The sequence below is a fragment of the Lagenorhynchus albirostris genome, chromosome 6 (genome assembly GCF_949774975.1).
Source record: "Lagenorhynchus albirostris chromosome 6, mLagAlb1.1, whole genome shotgun sequence".
NCBI lineage: Eukaryota > Metazoa > Chordata > Mammalia > Artiodactyla > Delphinidae > Lagenorhynchus > Lagenorhynchus albirostris.
The window spans coordinates 36989712-37017275 of NC_083100.1; positions in this window are offsets into that span (position 1 = coordinate 36989712).

Here is a 27564-nt window from a genome sequence, read left to right on the forward strand (position 1 = left end):
AAGAATAAAATTGTTCTCTTCATAAGTATTTTTAACAAAAAATTAAACTAATATAAAATGTGTGAAAATCGAGTAAAGCCACTATATAGCATGATGATAAAATATTAAATTTTATAAAATTTCATATGACAAAAACTAAATTGTCTGGTTCCAAGGGACAACTGTATGAGACAAAGTGGCTGTGCTTTCAGATTTCAGCGTTTATAGGTCAATAATTGAGGAGTGGGGTTGGCAGAGCACAGAGAAAAATGTAAAAGCTTCATGTTCAGAAATCTTTCAATCTGAAAAAAAAATTGAAATTAATCTAACGATTTACTGAAATTGTAGTTTCAACAAATGGGAAAATGGGACCTAATTTACAAAAAATTTTATCACTACCAAATAATATTCTTTTCTTTCATAAAGTTAATCGAACTGCTGTCCTTGCTTTTAAAGGACTCAGTAGAATAAAATATATTCTGAACTTCAAACTGATAAAAGTGTAGGCAGCGAAGGAGAATAACTTGGAAAGATGAGGAAAGTTAGACACAGACATTCCCAGACACAGTCAGCCTATCGGCAGACCCATTCTATGTGGCAATAAAAGCATGTGACTTTGGGACTGAGAAAAGGACTTAAGCTAAGGGTGGGGAAAGTCAGTGGCACTGCTCCTAATTTTTTCTAAGCATGATGAAGTTTAAGCAAAAACAATTAAAAGTTACAAATTGAAATATTTCTGCATGGCTCAGAAATTAACCCCAAATTCTGATATTTTCCTATATTAAAGGCAAGACAACAGGCCCAAAATGGAGTTGCTTATGCTAAGCTCCATGTCACCAAACCCAAATTGAACTTCATTATAGTCTCGGCTCTCCCAGAAATGGATTCATAAAGCAGCCAGGAACCACCTGATCAGCAAGAGGGAGGTGATCTGCCAAGTAGACCTCTGCCAGCCCCTATAATGGAAGTAACCTTGCAATAACCAATTAGCTTGTTTGCCTATACAACTCCTGTTTTCCTGCTCCCTTCTGCCTATAAAATCTCTTGCCTTGTATAGCTCTTCAGAGGTCTTTTCTATCTGCTAGTTTGGATGCTGCCCAATTCACAAACTACCGAATAAAGCCAAGGAGATCTTTAAAATATACTCAGTTGAATTTTGTTTTTTAACACTTGTAAGAACTATGAGTCTAATATTCAAGCGAAATACTAACCTAAATAATAGTAAAAATAATAATAACAATAATAACTGTTCCTGAAATTAGAGGAGTCTTCCCGGACCCTATATTTAATTTTGAGTTAACATCCTGTAGGCATATATTTTGATGCTGGCTACTAGCCCATACAGCTGGAGCCCACTACACAGTCTAGAGGACCAGATCTGGGCAAAGTTGAAGGCCATCTTTCTTATTGGTCAGAGTCCCTTTCTTCCTGATTGTTAAGTTTTGGGGTGCCTGCATGGCACCTTTATCAGACAGCAGAATCCAGTCCCCTTTATCTGGAGCATCTCTCACTGGAGAGTCAGTGAAGTACAAACTGGACACCAAGAATTTAGCCCAGGGTGACAGCCTTTTTGTAAGAAATCTTCCCCCTATAGAAAAGGTTTAAGTCAATTCCATCATAACTAGACTTCAGCTAAATTCACCAGAGCACTGGGTTGACAGCCAGTGGTTTCCTGGTAAATGAAAATAATAATGAAAGCTGATGGTGCGGATCTACTGATATCTAGCCACCTGCCAGACACCTATAGTCAATGATGTAACACCACAGGGCTTGAGTTTAAAGTACCGGCTACAGCAGTCAGTTGGGATTTTCCTAAGCAACTAGTGCCTTCACAGCAGGACCACAACTCTCAGATTGAAAAGGGAGTATTTTTAGTGGCTGTGGCTGATTTTTTTATCTTAAAAAGAGGGTTAAAGTTACTGCTAAGAAGGGTGAAGGTGGTGAATTACTCATCAAGTAATTTCCATCATGTGGCCCTTTTGCCCCGCCCACCTTTTTCTTTTCCTCACCATTCAACCTCCTGCTCACATTCTTTCTCAGCCACTAAGTCTCTGACATTTCCCTGACCTAATGACTTGTGTGCACACCTGCTCAAACTCATTTGGAGACATTTTAATTTTTGTAATTAAAAAAATTTTCCAAACTCATTGCCTTGCCATTTTTAAAATGTGCATACATATTTTTAGTGGATACAAAAATATAGCATTCAAGAGATGAAAACCCCCTTGACTGTAAATGGGACACCTGTGGTAACTCGCCCGTGCAAAGACAGAAGGCCCAGGTTTCTCACTCTCCCACTTTCTCTTCTCTCTCCTTTCTCTTCTTATCTCTTTGGCCTTTTGTTTGTTTGTTTGTTTGTGGAGAGGAGAAATATTTTACTAACTTCGGAGTCATCTGTTGTTTAGTGAGAGATGGCTTCTCAGCATTTCTCCATTTTTGTGGTAATACCTAAAAATTTCATTTCAGCAATTCCATTGCTCTTAACAATGCTTCCACTCTTCATTCTCTACGTGACCTTTATTGATTCCTTTGTGCATGGCAAAATGCATTTTCTAACTTTTTTTTTACAAAGCTGGGCATATAACACAGTAAAGTAATACAGTACCAATCAACTGAAAAATGTGAACAGCACTTTTTAAATAAAAAGAAACATCAAATGGCATTTTACTTATAATTTCAAAAGTCATAGAATTATAGAGCTTGTCAGGACCCAAGAGATCATCTACCCATAAATGCTCATTTTACATGGGAGGAAACTAAGACAGAGAGAGCTTGGTCAGACCAAGAACTAGGTCCTGGGGCTCCAAAAATATGTCCTAATACTCTGTCTAGTCGACCTATGGCTTACTTTTACCTGTAACTTTCATTTTATAGTATCTCAGCAAATTAAGGAGTAAACATTATGGCACGGAACCCACACTTACTTAGCTTTGTGAAGACTTCCTTATGAAATTCCTGACACCATAAAAAAGGGTCCAAAATTATTATGCATTTGTCTTACGGCCCAACTGTTCATGAGGACAATACAATATATTGTCATCCCCTGATAACAGTATTTATGGTCACTGCCTATGACCCAGAGATCAGCCTCTTATGGGTTGATAATTTACAAGAATTTGAGTGTAAATGTATATTTATTTTGCTATTTAGATTTTCACGGTCCCTTCTATTCCAAAGAATTCTTTTTTCATGAGTTTTTATCCCACAGATTAACGTTGTAATTACCTTTCAAAGGCAGATTCCCCACTAACCCATCTGATCACATCTCAGTTCTTCCCCACGGTGAAGCAGCCTCTTTTTGGAGCTACACGGGTTTTGTTTTTAATTCATAGCTTTTTTGAGGAAGCTGATGAGATTTGAGTACCACCCTTATTTGGACCTTGCTCACAAGCAACAGTAGATTGTAAAAGGGATATTTTACTAAGTAAATTTTAAAATATAGCACATCCGTCTGAAACTCTAGTAGAAAAAATTAAGCTAAACATCAGTTGTGTCACCACATATAGTTTATAGTAATATGAGCCTCTTGACTTCCCCTCCCCGGGCAACCTGGGTTTTTGGCCGATGTGCACTTGGAAGGGGGTCTTGGGTCATTTTGTTGATATCAACTCTATCAAAAAGAGCAGAGATAAAAGCACGGAATGTCTTGACATCCCTGGTTTTTATTAAAAGCTTCCCTTGACTCCCTGGCTGGATGTACTGTCGTCAACAGATCCTGGTGGTACCAATGGTTCAGATTCTATAACCTGGCCTTTTTAGTGAACCTGAGTATTGAAACCATGTTTTAGCTCTGAAGACAGACATAATTTATGCTGGCACCACAAATAATGAAAAGCATTAATAATTAAGCTTTAGAAAAAATATTCTTTTCTCAGATTGAACTCATTTGTATGCAGTTTGCTCTTAATGCCATTTAAAGAGTCAGAGAAAATCTCAACACCTACATATAATGTAATAAAGGTTATGAGCATGATAAAAGTAAAAAAAAAATGAACAATGAATAATTACCCACTGACTATTAAATTTTTCTTTCTGTAATCAGTCAATGACCTGGAGTCCTAGGTCGAATTATTTCACTGGCCTCAAAAGGAGGCTCAACGTGTGATTAAAACATACTCTGTAAAATCTCTGATTCAAATCAACCAAAAAATCCCATCCTCTCTTCTCTGTGGTTAAGCAGCCTACTTTATTAAATCAGTAAGATTATTTAGTTTCTCATTCAGAAAAAAAAACCTAAATGTTTACACGCTGAACTACAATTTAACAATTTAGGTCAAAAAACAAGTTTTGCTTCTGTATTTTCAGCAAATTCTGAGCTTCAATCCTATTATCTTTTCAAAGGCCAATGCTCTGTTCTTTATTTTTCTTGCTATCTTATTTCACAACGCTTATTAAGCTGAACTTTTCTCTTTTAAAATACCTTTTTCTGTTCATCTACTACCCAGGCTAGGCTGTAGACAAAATCTCCATGAATTTACAACTGTAAAGAATTGCATTTACCAAAGAGCAAGAAACAAGTCATCTTTAATGCCTTGGGCTTTTTATAATTATACAACACATTTTTTTTTCTTTTAGAAAAAAAGAAAATAATAATATATCTTAACTTTCACATTATGCCATGCAATAAAAGTAACTCGTAACTTTTCCTCCTATTCAACCAAGTTTTCTATTAGAACTTACTCCTGGCTATTGAAATCTGTTTAAACTAATGGTTTTCTGTAATTTGTCTTTTTTCTTTGGAAACATACCGTGCCATTGTCAGTTTTTAAAAAGAAGCAATTTTCTGACTTTGAAGATTGAGCAGGTCAAGGAAAAATTACTACTGTTGAAAACCCGTAATTAAATAGAAAATGCAGCTGCACTTATGAGAAACTAAAATGAAGTTTATTCTATTAATACTCGATTCTGAAATGCTATTTGAATTTTTGGTTAAGGTTTAATTTAGAGCCATGTCTTACCCATCCTCCGTCTTGGCTGATTACTTTTAATAAGTAACATGTAGGAATATACTAGTCATATATTTATGGAGGAATATACTAGTCATGTATTTATGGAGGGATATTTCTGATCACTTTCCTTTCCTCCTTAAAATATTATTTTCAGAAGTATTTTTAAATGAACAAATGAAATACTTTTTCTCAATTTGCATTTATTTTTTATTATAATTATTCTGAACAAATATATGTTCTCCCAAGAAATATGTATGTTCAAGAAATACATTTTTAGTACTAATCTTTATGGTAACATAAAGATTTAGTTACAGGAAGGCTAGTGTTTTTTAAAATAAGATAATCTAAGCTTTCTTTTAAATAATTTCATTATTTTTCCTAAATGTGATATATACTATTTCATTTCATTAAACAATATTCATAAAGCAGTGTTTACTGAGAATACAAGCCGATAGTTGAATTTACGAGATTCCTGATTACGGCTCCTCTATGAACAATTCATCAAATTGGGTTACATTTAAAGAGTTAAAATATTTGGTATAAACACAAGCCTAATAAACAAATACAACCAATTAGAACAATTTTAAAAGTCATAATATTTGTCACTGCTTAATTTTAATGGTGCTTTTTTAACAAATCAAGATAAACACCTTTTAACCTCCCCTACAAAACTCTTGGATTGAAATCTGAATAACATTTACATAAAATTAGGTGTAATGTGAAAGACTTATTAAAGCAAACGTATGAGTACTATAAAATTATTTATGTATTGAAATACTAGTAATCTCCATTTAAAAGCTGAAGCTGAACGTCAGAATATACATGAATGTTTGCTACATACTTAATCATAAAGCTTATGTTCCTTCCTAAGTATATTTTAAGAGGCACACTAATAAAAAATAAATAGCATTTATTTAACTGCAAATAGATCTAAAATCGTAAGCTTTGAAACTTATTTCTACTTTGGAAAAAAAAACTTTTTCTGGGAAAGAATGTTCTGGTTTGGCTTTGGCTTTTGTTTAGAATTGTTTTAAACACATCTTCAGCCAACGTGTGGATTTCTTCACTGTGACTCCAGACCTGTGATACTCGAAAACTACAGTACAGTGACCGGAGACATCTATACAAAAAATATATACTTTTCAGTTACTACAGATTTAGGGGAAGAAAAATACTAGGAAGTGATAAAAGTACATGGTTGGAGGAGGGGAAATTTACAATAAAACTAGGGCTTTAATACACGTATGCCTCTTTGACATTCCGGGTCAGTGCTGTTACCACTGTTCTGTTTGGTCATTTCTGTTCATTTGTTAATGGGCTAAGGCTCTTGGAATTCTATTTTCCAGATGCTTATATTCCACAGAGGGAAGGAAAACTGATCCATGAAGTTGCTATTTGCATAAAATGCAGAAGCATCTGTCACAGACTCCTTTCTGGTTGTTTGGCATCTAGGGATCACGCAGCTGGCCTGCCTCAGCGTTAGGCTCCCAGGAAGGCAAAGAGTCCCCAGTGAGGATGGCGCCCAGAGGCAGGTGAGAACTCGCTCAGTTCTCAATCAGCAAATAGACAATTATATTTTCGATAGGATGATGACATAACCAACCCTATACTACATACACATACACACACACACACACACACACACACACAAGCTCAGGTTCAGCCCAAGAACCATCGTAATTGATGACACTTCTCCATAAATATGTTTCTTACCAAGGTCATAATGAATTAATCATAATCATGTTGCCTATCGTTACGTAGCACAGAGGGTGAAAATTTTAAGGCACGGTTAGAGTTATTTGCAGGGTTTTATTTTAGTGGGGATTTTTGCTTTGTTTGGTTTTGTTGTGTCGTGTCCTCTCTCGTGCATCTAATTAAAATGCCATGAGTGTGGATATCTTTGTGCCCACTTCACGCACACACAGAAAAGGAAATTGCTTCTATTGCTAAAGTAAACTGTAAAATCAGGATGGATCAAATAAACTTTTAAGAAGTATATTTCAGTTTCATTCTTTTTCCACACTTATTCCTGCCTGACACTCAAACCAACAATTCTAAGTGTCAAGGTCAGTGACCAGAAATGTCTGTAAACTGTCTAAACGTCTGTTACTAGGTCAATGCAGAAAACTAGATACAGTTTTCCACAAGGATGAATATAAACCAGTTCAAAACCAAAATTACTTGCAATATTTTCTAAAGTACATTTTAACTATACCTCAGTGTCTGGTGTAGTCATGCTGCTTACAAACACTTATTATTATAATGTCTACCTTGATTTTTCAGTGCCAATATACTCACTATTCGTTGTTTCCTGTGGATAGAGTTACTACAATCTGTCTGACAAAGTCTTCATGAATAAATGGCACAGAGAAGCAGGCAGAGTAAGCAGTTAACAAATTCAGACTTTGGAATAATAACAGTTCTTTATAACAAACTGGAATAATTGGACTAAAAGTTTCTCTGATGCAAGTTCATCAGTAAGCAGTAATCAGATAGGAGGCTCCTTTGAAACTTTTCTGATTCATAAATAATATAGTAGTTTACAAAGAGGAAGTTTGTGGGAAGCAGCAGTAAACAGTCTCAAAATCCATCTGTTATTATGGAATCCAGAAGAGCTGAATCAGGATCCACGTTGTTTATGATGTAAAAGATGCTGGGAAATGTTGCTGAAATAATTATTAACCAAAAATGTCATGTTTTTACTTTTTAGAAGTCTGAGTCATATGAAATGTACCCACCTGTGTGAATAAATGCAGGAAGTTTACCTGGATTCATTATTTAATAGAATACAAAATGCAGCTTTTAAAAAGGCTATCCTGTGGCAGAATGTACCTTATTCTTTCATTACTGATTAATTTTTAAAGTCATTTTCAAATATGTTTTTTTAAGCATTATGTGATTTCTAAGAATTTAGCTTTAGAGTCCTATTTACTCAAAGAATGTGATTAAATTTTGTAGTTAAAATTAAAATAGCCCAAGCTAGAATGTCTTCCACTCTCCCTTCTCCTGACCTTAATAACATCACCCCACTTTTCCCTCCTCACCGTGTTCCCAAGCCACACACACACACACACACACACACACACACACACACAGTTAAATGAAAGGAAAAATTTAGTGTGACAGTTTCACTCTTATTGCCCTTTTGAGGTCCAGGAATTAACCCTCAAGTCTAACTTGCTTGATACTCATTTAATTTTTTTTTAATTTTGAAAAGAACAAACCAAAAAAGTGTTAATGTAAAGGAATTTCCGCAGTGAGGCAAGCTTTGTTTCAGATTTACTCTAAATGAAATCAAAATGTTTTTCCTTGTACAGCTTTTTGTCCCAAGCATGATGAGAATACCTCCTACTACAGTAAGGTAAGGAGCCACAGCTGGAAGACAAGGTGATCTCCAATAAGAGAGAGGTTTTTAACATCCTCTGAAACAAGAGCAACACGAGTATTTCTATAGCTTCCCAATAATGCTAAGTTAGAAGTGTAATACAGTGAGTCCATCACTTACCCTTAATCAGCCAGAAATAGGTTTTTCCCTTATGGGGAAAATGAACTAAAAACCTAACCAAAATAGAATGCCAATATAAAGATGTAACTACACAGCCATAAGGTAAGTAACAGGCATGTGGATCTAAAACATCTATCCTGTAACACCTTTCTTGTGTTTCAAATGGCTTTGGAATATTTTGCTGTACTTTACAGAAAACCCAGATAAAAAGAAACCTACACGTAATCCTCCTTTAAGTACATTCTTTTGGTCTGAACCGTACAGAAACCAGTTTGATGCATTTTGTTCACCAGCTCTCCAGACCTGGAGGGTATTTTCCCTGCAAACATTGACAACAGTGCCATCTTCTGGCTTGACAAATAAAGCGATTCCTGTGTGCTACTGTTGTCAAACCACTGAAAGTTCGTTATCTGGATAATGAATAATCTCCGGCCAGGTTTTCAAATATGGTACTTTTATTGATAAGTGTGATATTGTGCCTTTGTAACTATTAATGGAGCAACTTAACTCCCTGTGTCCTTTCCTTTGATATGTACACCTTTGTAAATAGGAAACTCTTTGATTGTCTCTAGCTGCTAAATTATTTTTTAATTTCTCTTTCCCACTCTCCCATTCTTATCTTTAATTTCTGGCATTTTACCTTAACCTTAGACAATACCCACCAACTCATTTCATCCTAAGAATTGTTTCTCTATAAGCAGCTCTGCGTGTGTCTCTTCTGCTTTTCTTGTATCTAATCTTTCCAGGTCTATAGGTGACATCAATTTGGAATTCATTTCATACTTTAAGTTTTACTCTCCTTTTCTGGTATTTTTTTCCAAACTATCTTCTCATGAGTCCTCATATAAACCACCACTGTGTTTTTCTAACATCATCCAAATTAGTAAAATTTAACAATCAGTAAAAAATACATGAATAGCTATAATTGCTTTAAAAATCTCTATAGCCATAAAATGCTAGCTACCGTTGAGGAACGAACGTTGGAAGAAAAGCTACATCTTTTCATGTACATTCGGCAACAGATAAATAACCAAAATAGTAATGTCTCTTTCAACCTTTCAATATGTTCAGTAGAGTTAAACACCAAATGGAGTAATGGTAACATGCAAAGAAATTTCTGTATCTTCCTAACGATTTAAAAAGCACCACGGAGAGAGGAATGGCAGTGCTTTGGACAGGGTGGTCAACAGTTATTAGTTGAAAAATGATGAGGTGATCAGGTCTCAACAAGGGACACAGGAGATGTCACAAATGGATGGAATACAGTTTTATAGAAAGGAGGGCAGAGGGTGTGTAAATTTCCTAACCAATTAAGGGCACAAAAGACACTTGAGCCTTTGTTCTTCTTTAAAAAAAAAAAAAAAGAAAACTAGTTGTTTTTTAAGTACTGAGCTTATCAAATTCTAATCAGAGAGATCAATGAGTGACAGATGAGTAGTATAAATGACAAGAAAATTTAAGTGGGCAAAAAGAAACAAGTGAAAATGAACAAAAGCTTACAAAGGGTAGTGAAATGTACTGCAAGGGAAATGCAGCAGCGGACGTGGTGTCTCAGAAACCCGGGCTGAGATGCTGTTTAACCCCATGCTGGAAAAAAAGGAACCCACACACCATTGTTCCTGAGCCTTTGCGAATCAAAGGAATGTGCTATACAGACCAAAGTGAGGGACACAGGAAAAAAGCAGATCTAAGGGTCTGTTAGCCTGAATTCAATGGCAAAGGAATTATGAAAATTCCTGTGGAAATTATAACTCAGCCACACCATGGCACATGTCTTATCTCCCGCTTCACAATGTATTACAGCTTCTCTCTTCAGTGATACCAAGGGTTCCCAATCTTTGACTGCACATTATGATCACTTGGGGGGCTTTTAAACTTCCTGATGCTCAGGTCACACCCCCATCCTAACAACCTAAGATGACTCCTGGCGGTCTAGCAGGCATTAGCATACGTTCCAGATCCCCAGATCTTTCCAAAGTGCACCAGAGTTTGGGAACCATTGAACTAGATTAAAAATCTCCCCAAGGGCAGTTGAGTCCCTTTTGTTACCCTCAGGGTATTAAGTAAGTACTTAACAGCACCTTTGTTAAGTGAAAGTAACAAACATTAGCTTTTTGACCATCTATCTTGTATGTGTTTCAGAATCAAGAGTTTTCATTTCCAGACCAGTTTCCCTTCTCCTACACTGGAGAGTCCAACATTTCCGCTTCTTAATCCTATGACCTAGGATGAGCTCCTCAAACCCTGCAGCTTTAGTTTCCTCCTTGGTGAACTGGGCTTTATCATAAAGCTGTTGAGAGGATCAAGTGAGATAACGCAAGCAAATCCCTCAGCTCAGTGCCTGCCAAATAGTCAGCGCTCCAAAAATGTCAGCCGTTATTATTATCCATTTATTCATGAGTTAATTCCCTGCCAGCATAAAGGATTTTTTAAAAAGTCTTTTGTGAAAGAAAGTACCAAGAAGTTTATCACATAGTAGCATGAAAGGGGGAAGTTCAAGAGGAAGACACAATCGTTTTTGAAAGGCTAGAAGGTTAAAGAGGAGGCTTGAAGGGTGAGGAGTTTGTTTTGAATCCCAAAGCAACTACATGCCTTATCTTTTAGCCCACACCCCTCCAATTAAAGAATGTTAGAAATTAGAAAATCAACAGATAATCCATCAGCTGTCTGCAGAAACAGAAACATGCTTCAAGGGAGGGAATGTTATTAAAAGTAGTGAACAAGTCGAAGGTATATCCCTCCCTGCTGCGCCCTAACCAAGCCCTTTGAGCCAAGCTGTATGACTGCTGTCCAAGCCCCAAAGGAACGCGTCCTGCAAAGCAGTGCCCATGGAAGCTGCCCCGTGAGGCCAGCCTTCTGACCCACTTGAAGCTGGTCCACCAAGGAGACATCACTCTGTCCTTGTGGCCAGAAATTCCTCCGGAAACAGCAGAACGACTCCTGGAAACAGAAGTCCCTGATGTCTGTCCCGACTGGCCTCTCTGCTCGAGTTTCGAGTTTTGGAGATCCTGCACAAGGTATCCAATTGCGAAGAACTCGGTTACTGCAACTTACAAAAGAGGTGGGCACAGCAGCAGAAGTGTCGGGATGGGGCTGCTGGGGCAGAAGAAACAGCGCTGTGCACAAGACGAACGCTCGTAATTGAGTTAAACGTACCATCTTTAAGCGGCTGAAGTCTGAAAGGCAAATTAACCTAAGAAGCCCTGGCTAACCATTCCAGCGGGGTAACAAATCGCTCTGGGTAGGAAGGGTTTCATCAAAGGCCAGGAGAGCTAGATGATTGGCCATTATGTGTAAATTGGAATCTGTTTTCACAATAATCAACTTGTTAATTTTCAATGAAATTACCTCAAAGAAATTTTAGCATTTCCTGAACTCTCTTTATTTGCCTCTATCCTTTTCTTTCACGAGGTGGACATAATGTCAATGTTTAAAAGGAAGTATTTGTGTCTTTCAGCAGTTAATTACTACCTGTCAGGCGATTGAAGATTTCAGGCAAGCCTGAGCAGAGTAAAATGGGTAGCCTTTCAAGGCAGAAATTCGCACATTCAACAAATGCATGTTGAGCATCTGATGTACCTATGGCTCAGCAGTGGTTTCAGTCAAAGCCAGTCAGTAAATACACTCAGACAGAAGAGCAACCACTACCCACCTCCACACTAAACTTATACAAATAAGGCACCAAGTTGTTATGGGCTGAATTGTGTCCTCCAAAATTCACATGGTGAAGCCCGAAATTCCCAATACCTCAGTATGTGGAGATAGGGCCTTTAAAGAGGTAATTAAAGCAAAATGAAATCATATAGGTAGGCCCTAACCCAATCTGACAGATGCCCTTGTAAGAAGAGATTTGGACACACAAAGCGGTACCAGGGCTGTGTGCACACTGAGGAAAGGCCATGCGAGGACACAGAGAAGACGGCCACCTGCTAGCCAAGGAGACAGGCCTCTGGAGAACCAACCCTGCCAACACCTTGATCTTGGACTTCCAGCTTCCAGAACTGTGAGAAAATAAATTTCTGTTGTTCAAGCAGGCCAGACTGTGGTATTTTGGTATGACAGCCCTAGCAAACTAATACACAAACCAAATATTTACCTGGCAAAAAATGCCTTAGTTTTCTTCCCCATCTACAGCAAACCCCAGTTCTTTCGGGTACCATTTTTTGTTCTTTTTTTCCCAGAAGTTTCAGCCCTAAATTTTCCCCTGAACCCTATGGACAAAGGTCCACTGTTCTCTGCCTCTAAAAAAGGCGTTTTAACATGCTGTGCGCGTGTGTGTGTGTGTGTGTGTGTGTGTGTGTGAAATAGCCCATGGCCAAAAACTGTATCTTAGTGAGTTACAGAGAAAAAAATACTTGAAAAAGCACGCAGCAACTTGTTACAGTCTCATAATTCCCTTTAGAGTGAGTACAATAAAGTAAAACTTCATTATATCATGGAATGTAATTTGTACAAAATAATACTACTGCTTGCATGTTGAAAGATTGGTTTTGCCTGGATCCAGTATATGTGTCATATTTCTGGAAAGTCATTTGACACGAATCAGTCTAAAAAATAAAACAAGCAGGTGCATAATATATTACCCAGAATAAAATAAACATGGCTTCGTTTTTATTGCCAGAGTTTATTTCCTCCATTAAACCGCCAGCAGCTGCTGCATGTTTGGCATAGAGGTTTGGCGCCCTCTTGTGTCCATTTGGGACAGGTTCGTTCATGGAATTTTGGAGCAATTTATTGCATTGCTTCTCTTACTCAAACCCTAAAAATTGCAAGAGAACACTCAGTAGAAATAAAACTTCCCTCCTCTACATGAATTACACCAGTTATAAAAATACTACTCACTTAAAATATGTATTATGTTATAAAATTTCAAGTAAACATTTCTGTACTATGTGAATCCCTGACTATGGAGCTGTCTTTTCTGTAGATTATTACAGAGTAAAGCTTTTTCATTCGCTTTTATAATTAACAGGTATTCATATTGATTTGTTAATCCTTCAAATTTTTAGTTCTAAAGTACCTCTCCTCTAAGTAGCCTTTAAAATTATTGTTTATACTGATTTCCACTGGAAAGGATTATGCAAAGTATTTTTACAAATGAAACCATAAGTTATGTTATCTGCAACGACTACATCTGTACAGTTTTGTTTGAGATACCAATTGTTAATGCCACCGTTGCTATTCTCATCAAAAAAAGAATGAGCATAAGCAAATTGCCAAAACACGACCTCGTGCAGACTAATTTAGTATGTTGGTGATTACAGCACAAAAGGTCCCATTGCACATTAAAGTGAATTTCCCCAATTCAGATCTAATAAGGCATCCACCTTGGTATTTCCTTATTTGGTGTATACATCATAAAATGTGAATTGGCATCTATATCACAAACCATCTGAACATACCCTCTATTTCTCATTACTAAAATTTAGTTCAAATCGCACACATAAAAATCTATATTTACACTGTACTCAGATATATAACCATGTTCTTCTGGGGCATGGTCTTTATTTCTCCTACAGGAATCATTAAACTCCCCAAGTGAATTCACTAAACTTAACTCCAAAGGCAAGGGGACTGGCAAACTGACAAGGACTATTTCAGAAGCTTCCAGAAGATGCGAAGGCAAAATAAATACCTTATAAGTCATGAGAGAGACTGACAAGCGTTGAGAACAGAGGCAATTTGAAGCTGATATCATCAGAAGCAGCTGTGAGGCTGGATAAGTACATTTAACATAAAGGCAGAGAGCTAGGGCTTCAATCATAACTCTACACATACTAGGCAGAGACCTGGGTCAAATCTGCTCATTTCTCTGAATCTCAGTATCAGCACCAGTAGAATGGGGATAACTCTTACTTTACTGATCATTAATGAGACAGCACATAATAAATACTCAAGGAAAAGGGTATAAGTAAAAAGATGCAGTTCATTAATCAATACAGTTTAGAAATGTAATACAGACCTAAAAACAATTATACTAATGATTTCCTCATTCTTGGGAATATGTTTTAATTTTTTCAGACCCTGAGAGTTAGTCTGAAATCAGAGAGAAGTGCAAAATTACCAAGACAGACCTAGGAAGTTCTGATCTGGATTTTGGAGGACAATTTACCGTGGCCAAGAGTCCTAGGTCATTTCTTCACCCCCAGCCCTTCTGAGACATAACACACACGCGCACACACATACACACACACACATGCATACACCCATATACACATACATACATAGAATTTCCTACTCTTTTATAAGTCAAACACTGTGATATAGATATTATCTTCAGAGGATACCACCCTCATCATTTTTTAAAATTGTCTTTTCCATGCTTAAAACAAAAAGGAACATGTAAGGATTTCATTTAATAATGGTTCCCTCCTTCTTCCTTCCTAGCTTTCCGCTACTCCTTTCCCCCCAGATAGGAGTTTTGGCCAAGTACTTTAATTATTAAACTTTTCACCATCTGGATAAACAAGTAATAATGCAAAGGAGTGGTACAGAGAATTTGAAGGCATCCTAATGGGTCTGAAGATGAGACTTGTTGGATCTTCCAAGTCTGTGTTGGTGCTGTAAAAACCTTCCCCATTCCCATCTAGCATGGATTCCATCACTCTTGGAGTTCAGAAAACTGTATACTTGTCCTTATGAAAATTAAAGTCGGATTGTTTTTAGCTAGCTGGGTATGACTACAAGTTCTTTGAGGACAGGAACCATGTCCTATTCGTCTTATTTTTATTTCCAAGTGACTAGAGCAATTTTGTAATGTCATAGAAGGCCTGCAAGTTGTGGGGCAAGGCCTGGGCTAAGGATGCCGAGCGCGCCTTTACCCTGCCGGCCAGTTGAGACACTGCTCTGAGCTTTGATTTCCTCCCTTGCAAAGTGGGTTAATAGAATCTCTGTATCTCTCAAGATGGCTGAGAATATCAAATAAGACAATGTCCATGAAATGACATTTTAAACTACATAGACCTAAAAAATAAATAAATAAAAACCTTAGTTTGGCCAAGTACATAATAAGAGCCAAACACAAATGTGTAAACTCATCCAATTTTGGGACACACCAGAATTCCCCCTTTTGCAGGGGAGCACAGAAAGTAAAGCAAGCAGTCCGTGACGGTTAGTTTTATGTGTCAACTTGGCTAGGCTACGGCGTGCAGCTGTTTGATCAAACACCAGCCTAGGTGTTGCTGGGAAGGTATTTTTTAGATGTGATTTACATTTAAATCAGTAGAGGTTGAGTAATGCAGAATGCCTCCATGATGTAGGTGGGCCTCATCCAATCAGTTGAAGGCCTTAAGTGCAAAAACTGAGGCTTCCCTAAGCAGAAGCAATTCTCCTTAAGACTACAACATGGAACCCTACTTGTTGCAATGCAGAATTCAGACTGAAGACTGCAACAGCAACACCTGCCTGCTTCTCCAGCCTGCTAGCCTGTCAGCCTGCCCTGTAGATTTCAAACTTGTCACCTCCACAATCTCATAAGCCAATTCCTTAAAATAAATCACTCTCTTTTTTTACAGATATATTTGTATAAGATACATATACAAAAGATATACCAGATATATATTTTATATGTTACATATATATATATACACCCCTAATACACTAATACATGTCTATATATATAACTAATACATAATATATAAATCTTATATATATATATATATATATATATCACTGACTAATACAGAGTTCATGAGGCAGAGTGAAGTTGGGGGGATTTAGCTTGTAGGTTGGTTTTGAATGGGTACAGGTAAGATAATGGGAGACAGATTGGGGTTTCATTCAATAGTATTTTTTGAGTACCAAATGAACTAAAACTTGCTGAACACTTCCTAAGTTCCAGGCTTTCCAAGCATTATTTTATGGGAGCCTCAAAACAGGTAAGTAGTATTATATTTCCTATTTTATGCAAAAGGAAACTAAATCACAGAGCTTGAACAATTACTCAAGCTCATGCAAAAATGAGGTGAAGGAAGGAGGTTTGACCACGCACTTGGCTCTAAAGCCACCGTGCTGTGTGACCATCTCCTCCTGAGTTCCAGAGCTCCTGTCAGGCAAGACATTTGGGGCAGCCAAACAGATACAACCTGCCCTAATTCCTTAAAACAAATGTCTCTATATATACACATCCTATTGGTTTTGTTAGCTAATACACTCACATGTACATACACTCACATGCATACCTATGCATTTTACACATATGCATGCATATATATGTATGTGTGTTACAATGCAGATACAATAAAATAATATATATAAGGCATACATGGATATATAACACACAAACATATATATGCATGCATATGTGTAACGTACATATATATCTTGCTGTTTCCCATTCCACACCCTGCTTCTTCTTGGAATGGTCTCTCCCCTTGTCTGCTCAGCATCGCTTGTCCATCCAGGGCAAAGCCACCGCAAACATCACTTCCTCTTCCCTGCCAACTTCTTGCAGCGGCATTCATCACCGCCTCTTCTGGGGGCTTGTTTGCATTGCACCCTATTACAAATATCAGTCCCTTTTTATTCATTTTTGCACACAAAGCACCCGGCCCCTAGGCCCTGCACACAGCTGGCCCTCCCTGAGTAATTACAAGATAGAAGTGGGTTTAAGGCACAGGATGCCAAGTGCAAGCTGCATCCTGACTACTGACGGGGAGGGAGGGTGTGGGGTAAGTACCGGTGCACAGCCCTGGCCGGAGCCAGAGGCAAGATGGCACATCTGTCTTTGAGGGGTGGTCAGGAAGCCCACAGCTAGTTATTTGGTGATTGTCTGGCTGGGACAAAGACCCTGAGGTGTGTGTAGGGCTAAAAGGAGATAAGGAATGAGGGGATGTGGAAGAGGACAGGGTAAAAGGGGGCAAGAGGGTATGGACTGATGGAGGGAGTTGGGGTGAAGAAAGAAAGAAGCCATTGGGCCTGAGCTTGTGAAAGGAAGGTCCAGAGTAACGTAGAGCCTGGAAAGTGGCAAAACAAGATGATGAGGATGATGATGATGATGATAACAATAATGACCACAATAACAATAATAATAAGCAAGACTGAAATAGAAGGAATGGTAGCAGTTCAGGGATAACACGAACAGACGGGGAATAAACAGAGAAAACCGGCGAAGCTTGTACTGATAGGAAATGAACTGCCAAAAAGCAGAGAAAAGGAGTGGCAAGTTTTCAGATCAACTTGTCTTAACATGGTAGAATCTGCTATTGATTTTATTTTATATTCATCTTTTAGAAAACTTTCTTTGGGAATGATGAGCCCTCATATGATATAATATGATGCTTTTTTTGAAGTTTCCATTAATGTTTTTATGGTTGCCAACATTAATTACGTTGTTTACCATAATTTTCCTTTTAGGAAATATTCCTAGAAAATGTTTCAGAACCTGGTCATGAAAAAAAAAATTAAATTATCCTAAATTCATATGAAGGCAGAAAGTAAGAACATTCAAGGAAATACCAAAGAGGAAATTCAATTCAATTTTTTTCCACATAACTTTAACAAACCCTAATAAAGAGATGACTTGTAAAATCAATAATCTCTCTCTTCCTTGCCTGTAGAATCAAATTGGTTCAAAAAAGCCAAACTTTTTACATTAAGAGTAACTGGCATACTAAAATAATTATTTATAAGTACTAACATGTTTGTCTGAAACTTTAGATTCTAGTGCTGACTAGAAAACACGCTTGACCCAGGGAGGAAGCCAGTGAAACACTGCGGGTTTGGCATCTCAAGTCGAGCCCAATCCCTTGGCTATTTGAGTTCATTTATTCTTGGCAAAATGGAATTTCCTGTCCCTAAGAAGAAAGATTTTTAAAGTCTCATAAAAATTATTCCAACATTCTCTTGGACTTCAAAAGGCTCTTACAAAACATTTTTATTAGTTAAATTTATAGAATATGGTGCATAAGGATTGCATTTTCTTATATCTTAAATAAGTAACAATTAGGGTGAAACCAATGGGATGTAGAGTTTGGAGATGCTTGGCAAAGAAGAAATCCTCAGAGGACCACTTTACCATGAGTTACAGGAAAACACATAATCTACAAGGAGGGAACTTGTTCTCTCTCTAGGAACTCTAGAATTGGGGGGCAGCTCCATTTTTCTTCAGATTATCAAAGCCCGAAGGTTGTTACCAAGGGAGGAATCCTTATATTAAGGGCCACCAATACTTTCAAAAGTGAAAGCAGGGCTTCCCTGGTGGCGCAGTGGTTGAGAGTCCGCCTGCCAATGCAGGGGACACGGGTTCGTGCCCTGGTCCGGGAAGATCCCACATGCCGCGGAGCGGCTGGGCCCGTGAGCCATGGCCGCTGAGCCTGCGCGTCCGGAGCCTGTGCTCCGCAACGGGAGAGGCCACAACAGTGAGAGGCCCGCGAACCGAAAAAAAAAAAAAAAAAAGTGAAAGCAAAAATGCCTGTGTATCAGCCCTTTTGTTAATTAAGATGGCCAGTTTCCACTATCTCTTCTTAGAGGAACCAGCCTCCTAATCCCCTTTTTAAGAGGCAAAAATGTAAAATTCTTTGAGTAATGACTCTCATCGAGCCTATTCCAATACCAGGGGCAAAAAGAACCCAATAGCCACTATTGCTTTCATCTTACTCAGCGGGTCACATCTTCAAGAGATGGAAAGTTGCCTGCTCCAGTAACAGGTGAACACCAGCAAGAGGAGACCAGGTGCAGACAGGGAAGCCCAAGAAGGTTGTGAGCCTTTCCAAGCTCACATACTGGGCAATCTCCAGTCTCAGAGAGAGGAGAAAGATTGCTGCTCAACCTTTCCAGATGGCCAATCAGGCAGATTATTAATTTTATGTTTAGAGTAGTGGGTTAGGTTCAAAGTCTTGGAATTTAGTCCGCCATGTTTATTTAACACAACAGATCTTTGTTATCTAAGCATGGATTATGTAACTTTTGTAGTTGCCATATTGCTTAGGAGAGCAAAAGTCCTCATAACATTAAATATTTGCTTATAATCTGACCACTAATAAAACTGAGTCCCCACTGCAACAGCCCTCCTGGCTGAGCCCATCCAACACATAAAGTCAAGTCTTTGTTCATGATTTTATTCCCCCCTGGCAGTCTGCTGTTGTAAATGGTGAACAAAACAGTGCTAAAATATTGAAAATTGGTTGCAAAGGGAAATGCAAGTCTTGCAAAACATGCAGGTTTTCACGGAGCCAGTAAGAGTAACTGTGGAGATCCACATGAACTGCAGGCAAAGTTATTTCTCATTCTGCCTTGGAAGGTGGCTGAACAGCCAGCCAGCAGAGCGGGACTGCCTGTGGCCACAGGGTAATCAGGGAGCTGGTGTGTGAGCATGGCAGGTGGCTGAGGCTGAGAGAGGTGTTGGAAGGAGAAGTCAGAGATGATGGGCTAGAGGAAAACACTCAGGATGGGTCAGGCTCATCCTGTGGGCATCAGAAAACAAGGGGAACGCCAGGAATAGTAGGAACAGTGACAAATGATGAAAGGATCCCACATAAGTGGTTCTCATTGAAAAGTTTTAATAGTTCAAGTATTAAATAATAATTAAATTAAATATTAAATTATAATTAAATAATAAAAATTGCTTTTGGTATTATGGTTAATTGTAATGATTCGATCTATAAAATTTCATGATCAAAATCAGAGTCAAAAGTTAAAACGGGGCTTCCCTGGTGGCGCAGTGGTTGAGAGTCCGCCTGCCAATGCAGGGGACACGGGTCCGTGCCCCGGTCCGGGAAGATCCCACATGCCGCGGAGCGGATGGGCCCGTGAGCCATGGCCGCTGAGCCTGCGCGTCCGGAGCCTGTGCTCCGCAACAGGAGAGGCCACAACAGTGAGAGGCCCACGTACCACCAAAAAAAAAAAAAAAAGTTAAAACGTATAAAAAGGAAGTTGTAATACAACAGGATGAAACAAGATATATGTTTGTCAATATTTCATTAAGTAAGGGTTGTATATGTATAATCAGTGTACATATGTATATATACACACACATGTATTTTGCTGCTACTTTAGCTTATAAATATACTAGTATATGTAGATGTGTGTGTGTGTGTGTGTGTGTGTGTATATATATATAATATATATATCTGAATAAGTAGGAAAGAAGTGTGGAAGAAAATAATTGGGAGTGAACTGAGCTAATACAGAAATAGAAGGAACTCTACCCAGAGCAGGAAGGGCTGATTAGCATCCTGGGGACCCACTGTTTACCACTTGATGGTCACACGAAATAACCAAATAGAAGGACGTTTCAACGGTGTGCTGCAAAATGATAAAACAGAAAGATGGTCCAGAGAAAAGGGCTCACAAAGCAGAATGACTTCCTCACCCCCTAGGAGCTAACACTTTTAGATCACCCACAGATAATTATAAAATTCTAAGAAGGACGTTAATAGACTAAGTCAGTGAGTCTTAAGGGCAGGACAATGGTTAGTACTCAACCTTGTTTGTGTTTAGTCTGTTTTTAATGGTTTTCAGTCTTTTAAAAAGAAGCTGATCTGTTAAACTTGTATTTTAATTAATTGTTTAGAGTGTCTGATTGTGTGTACAATTATGATTTAAATCTTGGATGAAATTTATTTTTAAAATAAATTTTGTAAGTAGTATATGAATATTTAATACACCTGTTTACTTTTTAAAATGCTGATCGTTCGATATCTAGATAGTTAAAATCAGTAAATAACGTACTACACAAAGAGATTTTGTATACCTTTCCATGCTCAAAGAGCCCTTTGATGGAGCGGAATCTGTCTACTCTCGGTTCACTCTAAAACAAAGTAGAATTGCAATATTTACTTGCATTATAGTAAATATAACTTATTCTGATAAATTTAATTCCCTTCTTGAAGATAAAGTCATGTATATTAGCTTGAACCTCTTATACACCAGAGTTTACAAGCAGATTAACCTGGAATTAATCTTCACACTGATTCTATTTCCAATACCTCCAAATCAATACCTATTAGAGCAACAAATAGAGAAAAACATAGTAAAGTTAGTTTTGCTTTTTGAGGAGCAGGTAGAGGTGAGCAAACTTGTCAAAATGTCTACATGAAACGGATACTGCTTGAAAAAGTAACTGAGTCCTCTTGAGCCTAAGGAAGGGCTATAATGAAAGTCTGTAATAAATGCAGCAGTAGAGCAGGAAGATACCCTCAGAAACATCACTGTGGCCCAGCCTCTGTTCAAGGGGCCGGCCCGCTAGACCCATGTTCAGGAAACTGGGGCTGCTGCTCTGGAATTTTCAGTGAGTTACTTTATTTGCTTTTGCTTCAGTTTACAGAAGATAAAGTAGCAAAAAAAGCTCCTTGTTATATCATGAGGATAAAATAAAGAGTGTGGAATTCCTCTTTTAAAAGTATCAAATGCTGTAAAACATAAAGTGTTTTACATAAGGACTTCATAAGGACTTCCCTGGTGGTGCAGTGGTTAAGAATCCACCTGCCAACGCAGGGGACACGGGTTCAAGCACTGGTCCGGGAAGATCCCACATGCCACAGAGCAACTAAGCCCGTGCGCCACAACTACTGAGTCTGCGCTCAAGAGCCTGCAAGCCACAACTACGGAGCCTGCATGACAAAACTACTGAAGCCCGCGTGCCTAGAGCCCATGCTCCGCAACAAGAGAAGCCACCGCAGTGAGAAGCCCACGCACCGCAATGAAGAGCAGCCCCCGCTCGCCACAACTAGAGAAAGCCCACGCAGCAATGAAGATCCAATGTATCCCAAAAAATTTTTAAAAATAAATAAATTTTAAAAATTGAAGAAAAAAAAACAGTAAGATGGTTAGAAGCTGTAGTAGTGGAGGTGAGGTTATGAGGGGGGAAAGAGATAAAGAAAACTCCTAAGATGACATAAGCATTTCAAAGGCCATAAAGTGATGTGTGAGTGAAGATTGGTTGGTGAAAAATCCTACATAGTGGCTTAAAACAATAACAATTTGGGGAGAGTTAGGGGAGCAAACTGGGAGTTTCGTCCCAATGTTTGCCTGACTGGGTGTACGTGAGTACCTGCTGCCAGTCAGGACAGCCCTGCACCTGCCCTCACCTGGCCCTAGATGGTAGCTCCCTGTCAGATCCACATACATCTCTGATCTGGATCTTAGCTCTCTAGTCTGGACCTTCACCTTGAACCCTAACTCTGTAGGAAGTTCTTGACGTTGAAGGAGGTTCCCTCCATCTTTTCAATTATCCCAAGCACTTTGCCGTACCTTTCAGCAGTTTAAAAAATCTAGAACTCCATTGGGTAAAACGTCGGAAGCAGGATATTCACAGGCACAGAGTGTGACCACATGGCGTGCTCATTCATCCCTGCTGGGGAAGGAACCCATACGTGGAGAGCCTGGTGGACACCGCTGTGATGGTTAATTCTCTGCGACAACTTGACTGGACCTCAGGGTGCTCAGATACTTGGTCAAACATTATTCTGGGTGTGTCTGTGATGGTGTTTTGGGATGAGATTAATATTTGAATTGGTAGACTGAGTAAAGAAGATTGCTCTCTTTAACAGGGTGGCCCTCATCCAATGAAGGCCTGACTAGGACAAAAGGGCTGACCTTCCCTAGGTAGGGGCCACTCCACCTGTCCAACTGCTGAGCTGGGACATTCGTCTTTTCCTGCCTTGGGACTTGATTTAGAAGATTGGTTCATCTTGGACCTCAAGCCTGCTAGACTCCCAACTGGAACTTATTTCATTGGCTCTCCTGGTTCTCAGGCCTTCAGACTCAGACTGGAATGACACTAGCTCACTAGCTGTCCTGGGTCTCCAGCTGCTGACTGCATGTCTTGGGACTTCTCAGCCTCTGTAACTGCTTTAGCCAATTTTACATATATATATAATATATATATATATATATATATCCTATTTATATATCTCTCTCTCCTATTTGTGTGTGTGTGTATATATGTATATATATCTCCTATTGGTTCTGTTTCTCTGGAGAACCCCAACTGATATAACGACCTAATCAAAGGGTTAACTTGGCCTCATCAGTCATGGCACAAACTGGCTCTGTGGCCTTCAGATCTGGGGCAATGAGAAGCATGTAACATCACCCACATAATTATTCTCTCCGAAAATGCTTAACCTGAATCTAATCAGAAGGAATTCTATACAACAATTGGTCTGGGTGCTTCAAAAATGGCAACGCTAGGAAGACAAAAAGAGGGAAGGGAAATGATGATGGAGGTTAGAAGACAAGGGAGCCAAATGCAGACATGACCTTTGATTGGACACAGAGCCAAAAACAAAAGCTACAAAAAACATGATTGGGACAATGGGAGAAATTATAACTTGGACTGTATATAGGATAATATTACTGTATCACTTAAATTTATTGGCGATGATGTTGATAATACAGTTACTTAGGGGTGAAAAGAGAGAAGAGATAAAGCAAACAAGGCAAAAATATAGCAGTTGAGGGACTTCCCTGGTGGTCCAGTGGTAGAGAATCTGCCTTCCGCAGGGGATGTGGTTCGATCCCAGGTCGGGGAACTAAGATTCCACATGCCGCGAGGCAACTAAGCCCGTGCACCACAACTACCAAGCTTGCGCACCTCAACTAGACAGCCCATGCGCCCTGGAGCCTGCACGTCACAACTAGGGAGAAAGCCCGCACGCCACAGCGAAGAGCCCGCACGCTGCAACGAAAGATCCTGCATGCCTCAATTAAGACCCGATGCAGCCAAAAAAATAAAGAAAAAAAAAATATAGCAGTTGATGCCACCATGCATGAAACTAGATGAAGAGCGTATGTGTTGTGCTATTCTTTCAAATTTTCTGTTAGAAATATGTTTTTTAATATAATTTGGGTGAAATACATATGCACACCAGAACTGAAATACCCAGACGTGGTCAACCCTGATGTGCTGCTGCGTGAGGTGCAGGTCCCACTTATGAAGTATTCTTGCAAAAAAGGGGAAAAGGGGAAAAAAAGAACCTGAATGTAACAAAGCTTCTAGAACTCACATCCCTTCACAGTAATCATAGTGGAGCGTGGGACAAACTGCATGACACCATAAGGAAGGAAGCAGAGACAGATCTAGAATGGGGGACGTTCATTCTTCAGGACACCTGGCCTGTTTTTTAAAAATAAGTCGATGGGGGAGGGGGAGGATGTTGGGGGAGGGGGAGAGAGGATTGCCTAGACTAAAAGAGACTTAAGAGACATAACAGTCAAGTGTAATGTTTAGACCTTGTTTGAATCCAGATTTGAATAAACCAGCAGTAGAAAAGATGGTTTTGAAACATTTGAGGAAATTTAATGATGGACCGAATTTTGGATGATACCCAGGAATTACTGTCTATTGTATTACGTATGATAATGGCATTGTGGTAAGAAAAGCTCCCTATTTTTAAGGAATTCCTAATAATGTATTAAGAGTGAAATGTCTGGGATTTGTGGTGCTGCTAATGTTGGTAAACTGGGTGATGGATATGTTGGGGTTCACTGCAAACTCTGTGCATGTTTGAAATTTTTCATGATAAAAATTGAATACATGATATATTAAACATGTATGCAACATAGCCCTTAATCAGTCTTTTTTTTTTGCTTTATCAGAGTTTATTATTTTATCTTGACCTAGAAGCACCAATACAATGTGTTGTTAGTGAATATTTAATGCTCTATACCTAGAAAAATGTAGTTATTTTAAGAGATTAGTAGAAGGAGGGGCTAGTGGTAATCTCCTGAAGCCAGGGAGGGTCCTTTTGAGACTTGAAGTGGCAACAGCTCAGGTACAAAGGAAGAGAATGAGGCAGCTGTTGGCACGTGGACAAGACGTAAGTTACTGCCTCTCCTTTTCTAGTGTGAATTAAGTAAATTACAAACATGAGTCATAAATTTTATATCGTCTTGACTTTAGGGTACTGGTAGACCGTGTTTCTAAGCACAACTGATTGATTTAAGTTCAGCTGGAGTTACTGTTGGCAGAAATGCAGCTGACTTCCTTCTCTAATCCATTTCTGAAATGTGCTCCAAATACTCGTCCCACAAAGAATATAAGAGGAGCTTTAAAATGTTTGTTTCAGCATCTTGAGGACAAGTTTTCTCTGAGAAAGGAAACAGTATGCCATGGAAAGTGCACCCAACTGAATTAGAAGTCGTTCTCTACTAACTAGTTATGTTACTTTAGACAAATCCCTCACTCTCTACAACTCTCTCCGGGCGTCTTTTTTGGTTTTGCGTTTAGTAAAATGGGCTGGTAGATGAATTGTACAATCCCTTCCTATTCAGACTCCCTGAAAGAGCTCTCCTGGGCGAAATATTCACCCTTCCATACCCAGCGTCCAGCCCACTTCTTAACATAGAAGGAATTCAATTTGTATTTAATAAAGGGAAAAAAAACATATACCAAACAACGGGTTGAACTTGAGCACAACTTCAAAAACCTACTGATCCGGAGAGTTCCTGGTATTTGTCTGTTTCTTTGCCCTGTATCTTTTCTGGTTAAATAGCGATTCCCCCAAAAGAGACTCCAGAAGTGAGGCTGGTTTATATCATATTTGACCACTAGATGTCAGCACAAACCTACCACAGAATCATTCCTAAGGCAGCCAGAGCGCTCAGACCAGCTGCTCCAACACAGCGTGCACAATTAACACGTTATGAATAATTACGGTTGCCCTGGCTGGTATCTTTCCCTACGCCTCTTCCCTTTGACCTTGATTATAAAGAACCTATAATCACTGTTGATGGAAACAAAACTGTTCTGTTGTTTCAGCCCTAGGATACGGATCCTGCCTTTATTAGCATTTCTGAGATTTTGTTCATCTTGGACTTTTCCCACTGATTTTGATTTTTTTAAGCTACTACATTAAAATATTATTTGTCTTGATTACTGAGGTTTTTGGTGCCCCAGGTGAGCGCCTCGTCTCACTCTCCTCACCTTAGTCCTGAAAAATAAGAGTGTTTCTAGAAGCCTACAAAATAATTGTACAAAGACACCAGGAATGAGCAGCATGGGAGACACCGGAAGCATTAGTGCACATCAGAGACCTCAGCCCCACGAAGCAGGAGCTCAGTAATATACATGGTTTCTGAAAGAACACGGAAAAGCGTACTCAAGAAATGAATGCATGCATGAAAGATGAGACGGTCCTTTGTTTACCCCCCTACCTGTTTTATCTTCACTCCTTCAAGGTCTTTTTACTCACTGGCCTCCCCCTCCCCTTCTCCCTCCCCCTCTCCTCCCCTCTCCCCCTCCCCCTTCCCCCCTCCTCTCCCTCCCCCTCTTCCTCCACCACCTCCCGCTGGAACTCCATCTGCTTCACTGGGCACTGCATTCTGAGCTACCTCTCACCCTCTTTTAAAAAGTCTCCCTTCTATTCTCTCCCAGTTGCCTTCTCTCACACAGAGAAGTTTCCCTTAGTTCTGACTCTGTCTTACTTAGAGCCCAGAGGCACCAAGAAGATGGGATGGCACGGAAGAGAGACAGGGGAGAATTCAGAGAATGGAAAACTGAGAGCGGAGTCCAAGTCTCTCCACTTAGATTACAAGCTCCTCCCGGCACAGCCTGTGACTGGACTTGGCACCGTGCCTTGCACAAAACAGGTACACAATAAACATCAGTTGGTGTGCATGATTATTCATGTTAATTAGCAGAGTGCTCTTAAAAATGAAAAGTCATAAAATGAAATCATTTTCAATAATGCCCTATGAAGGACTGTTTCAAGGACTTAACCAGATGACAACGCCCATTAGTTCTGCAGTTGATGCCCTTTGTGCCTCTCCCCCACCTCAACTTTTCAAAAGCATGGTCAAGAGTAAGCAGATCCCAGCCTCCCCAGGGACTTTCCCTGAGGCCCAGGCAACGTCCAGCCGTGGGCACTGCCACCTTCTTTTTTCTGGTGCTGGTAAAGCATCTCCTGTGGTTGAGGTGCGGGACAGTGGTCTGCATTGTCCACTGATGCAACCTGTGCCTGCTACCTTGGCTCTGCCCCTCCAGATTCGCTCTGTGCACTTTTCTCCTGATGTCTGACCCGGGAGCTCCATCACCATGACTCGGCAGCCCTCTGCATTCTGGCTGGGGGGTAACCAGTGGGGAACTGTGGTATAAGGGGGAGACTATGTCCCTTTTCCCCCTCCCTGCAAGGTTATCTGCAGATGACTCTCTCCAGAAAGAAGGTTACTCCTGCTCAAAGAGCACAGTCT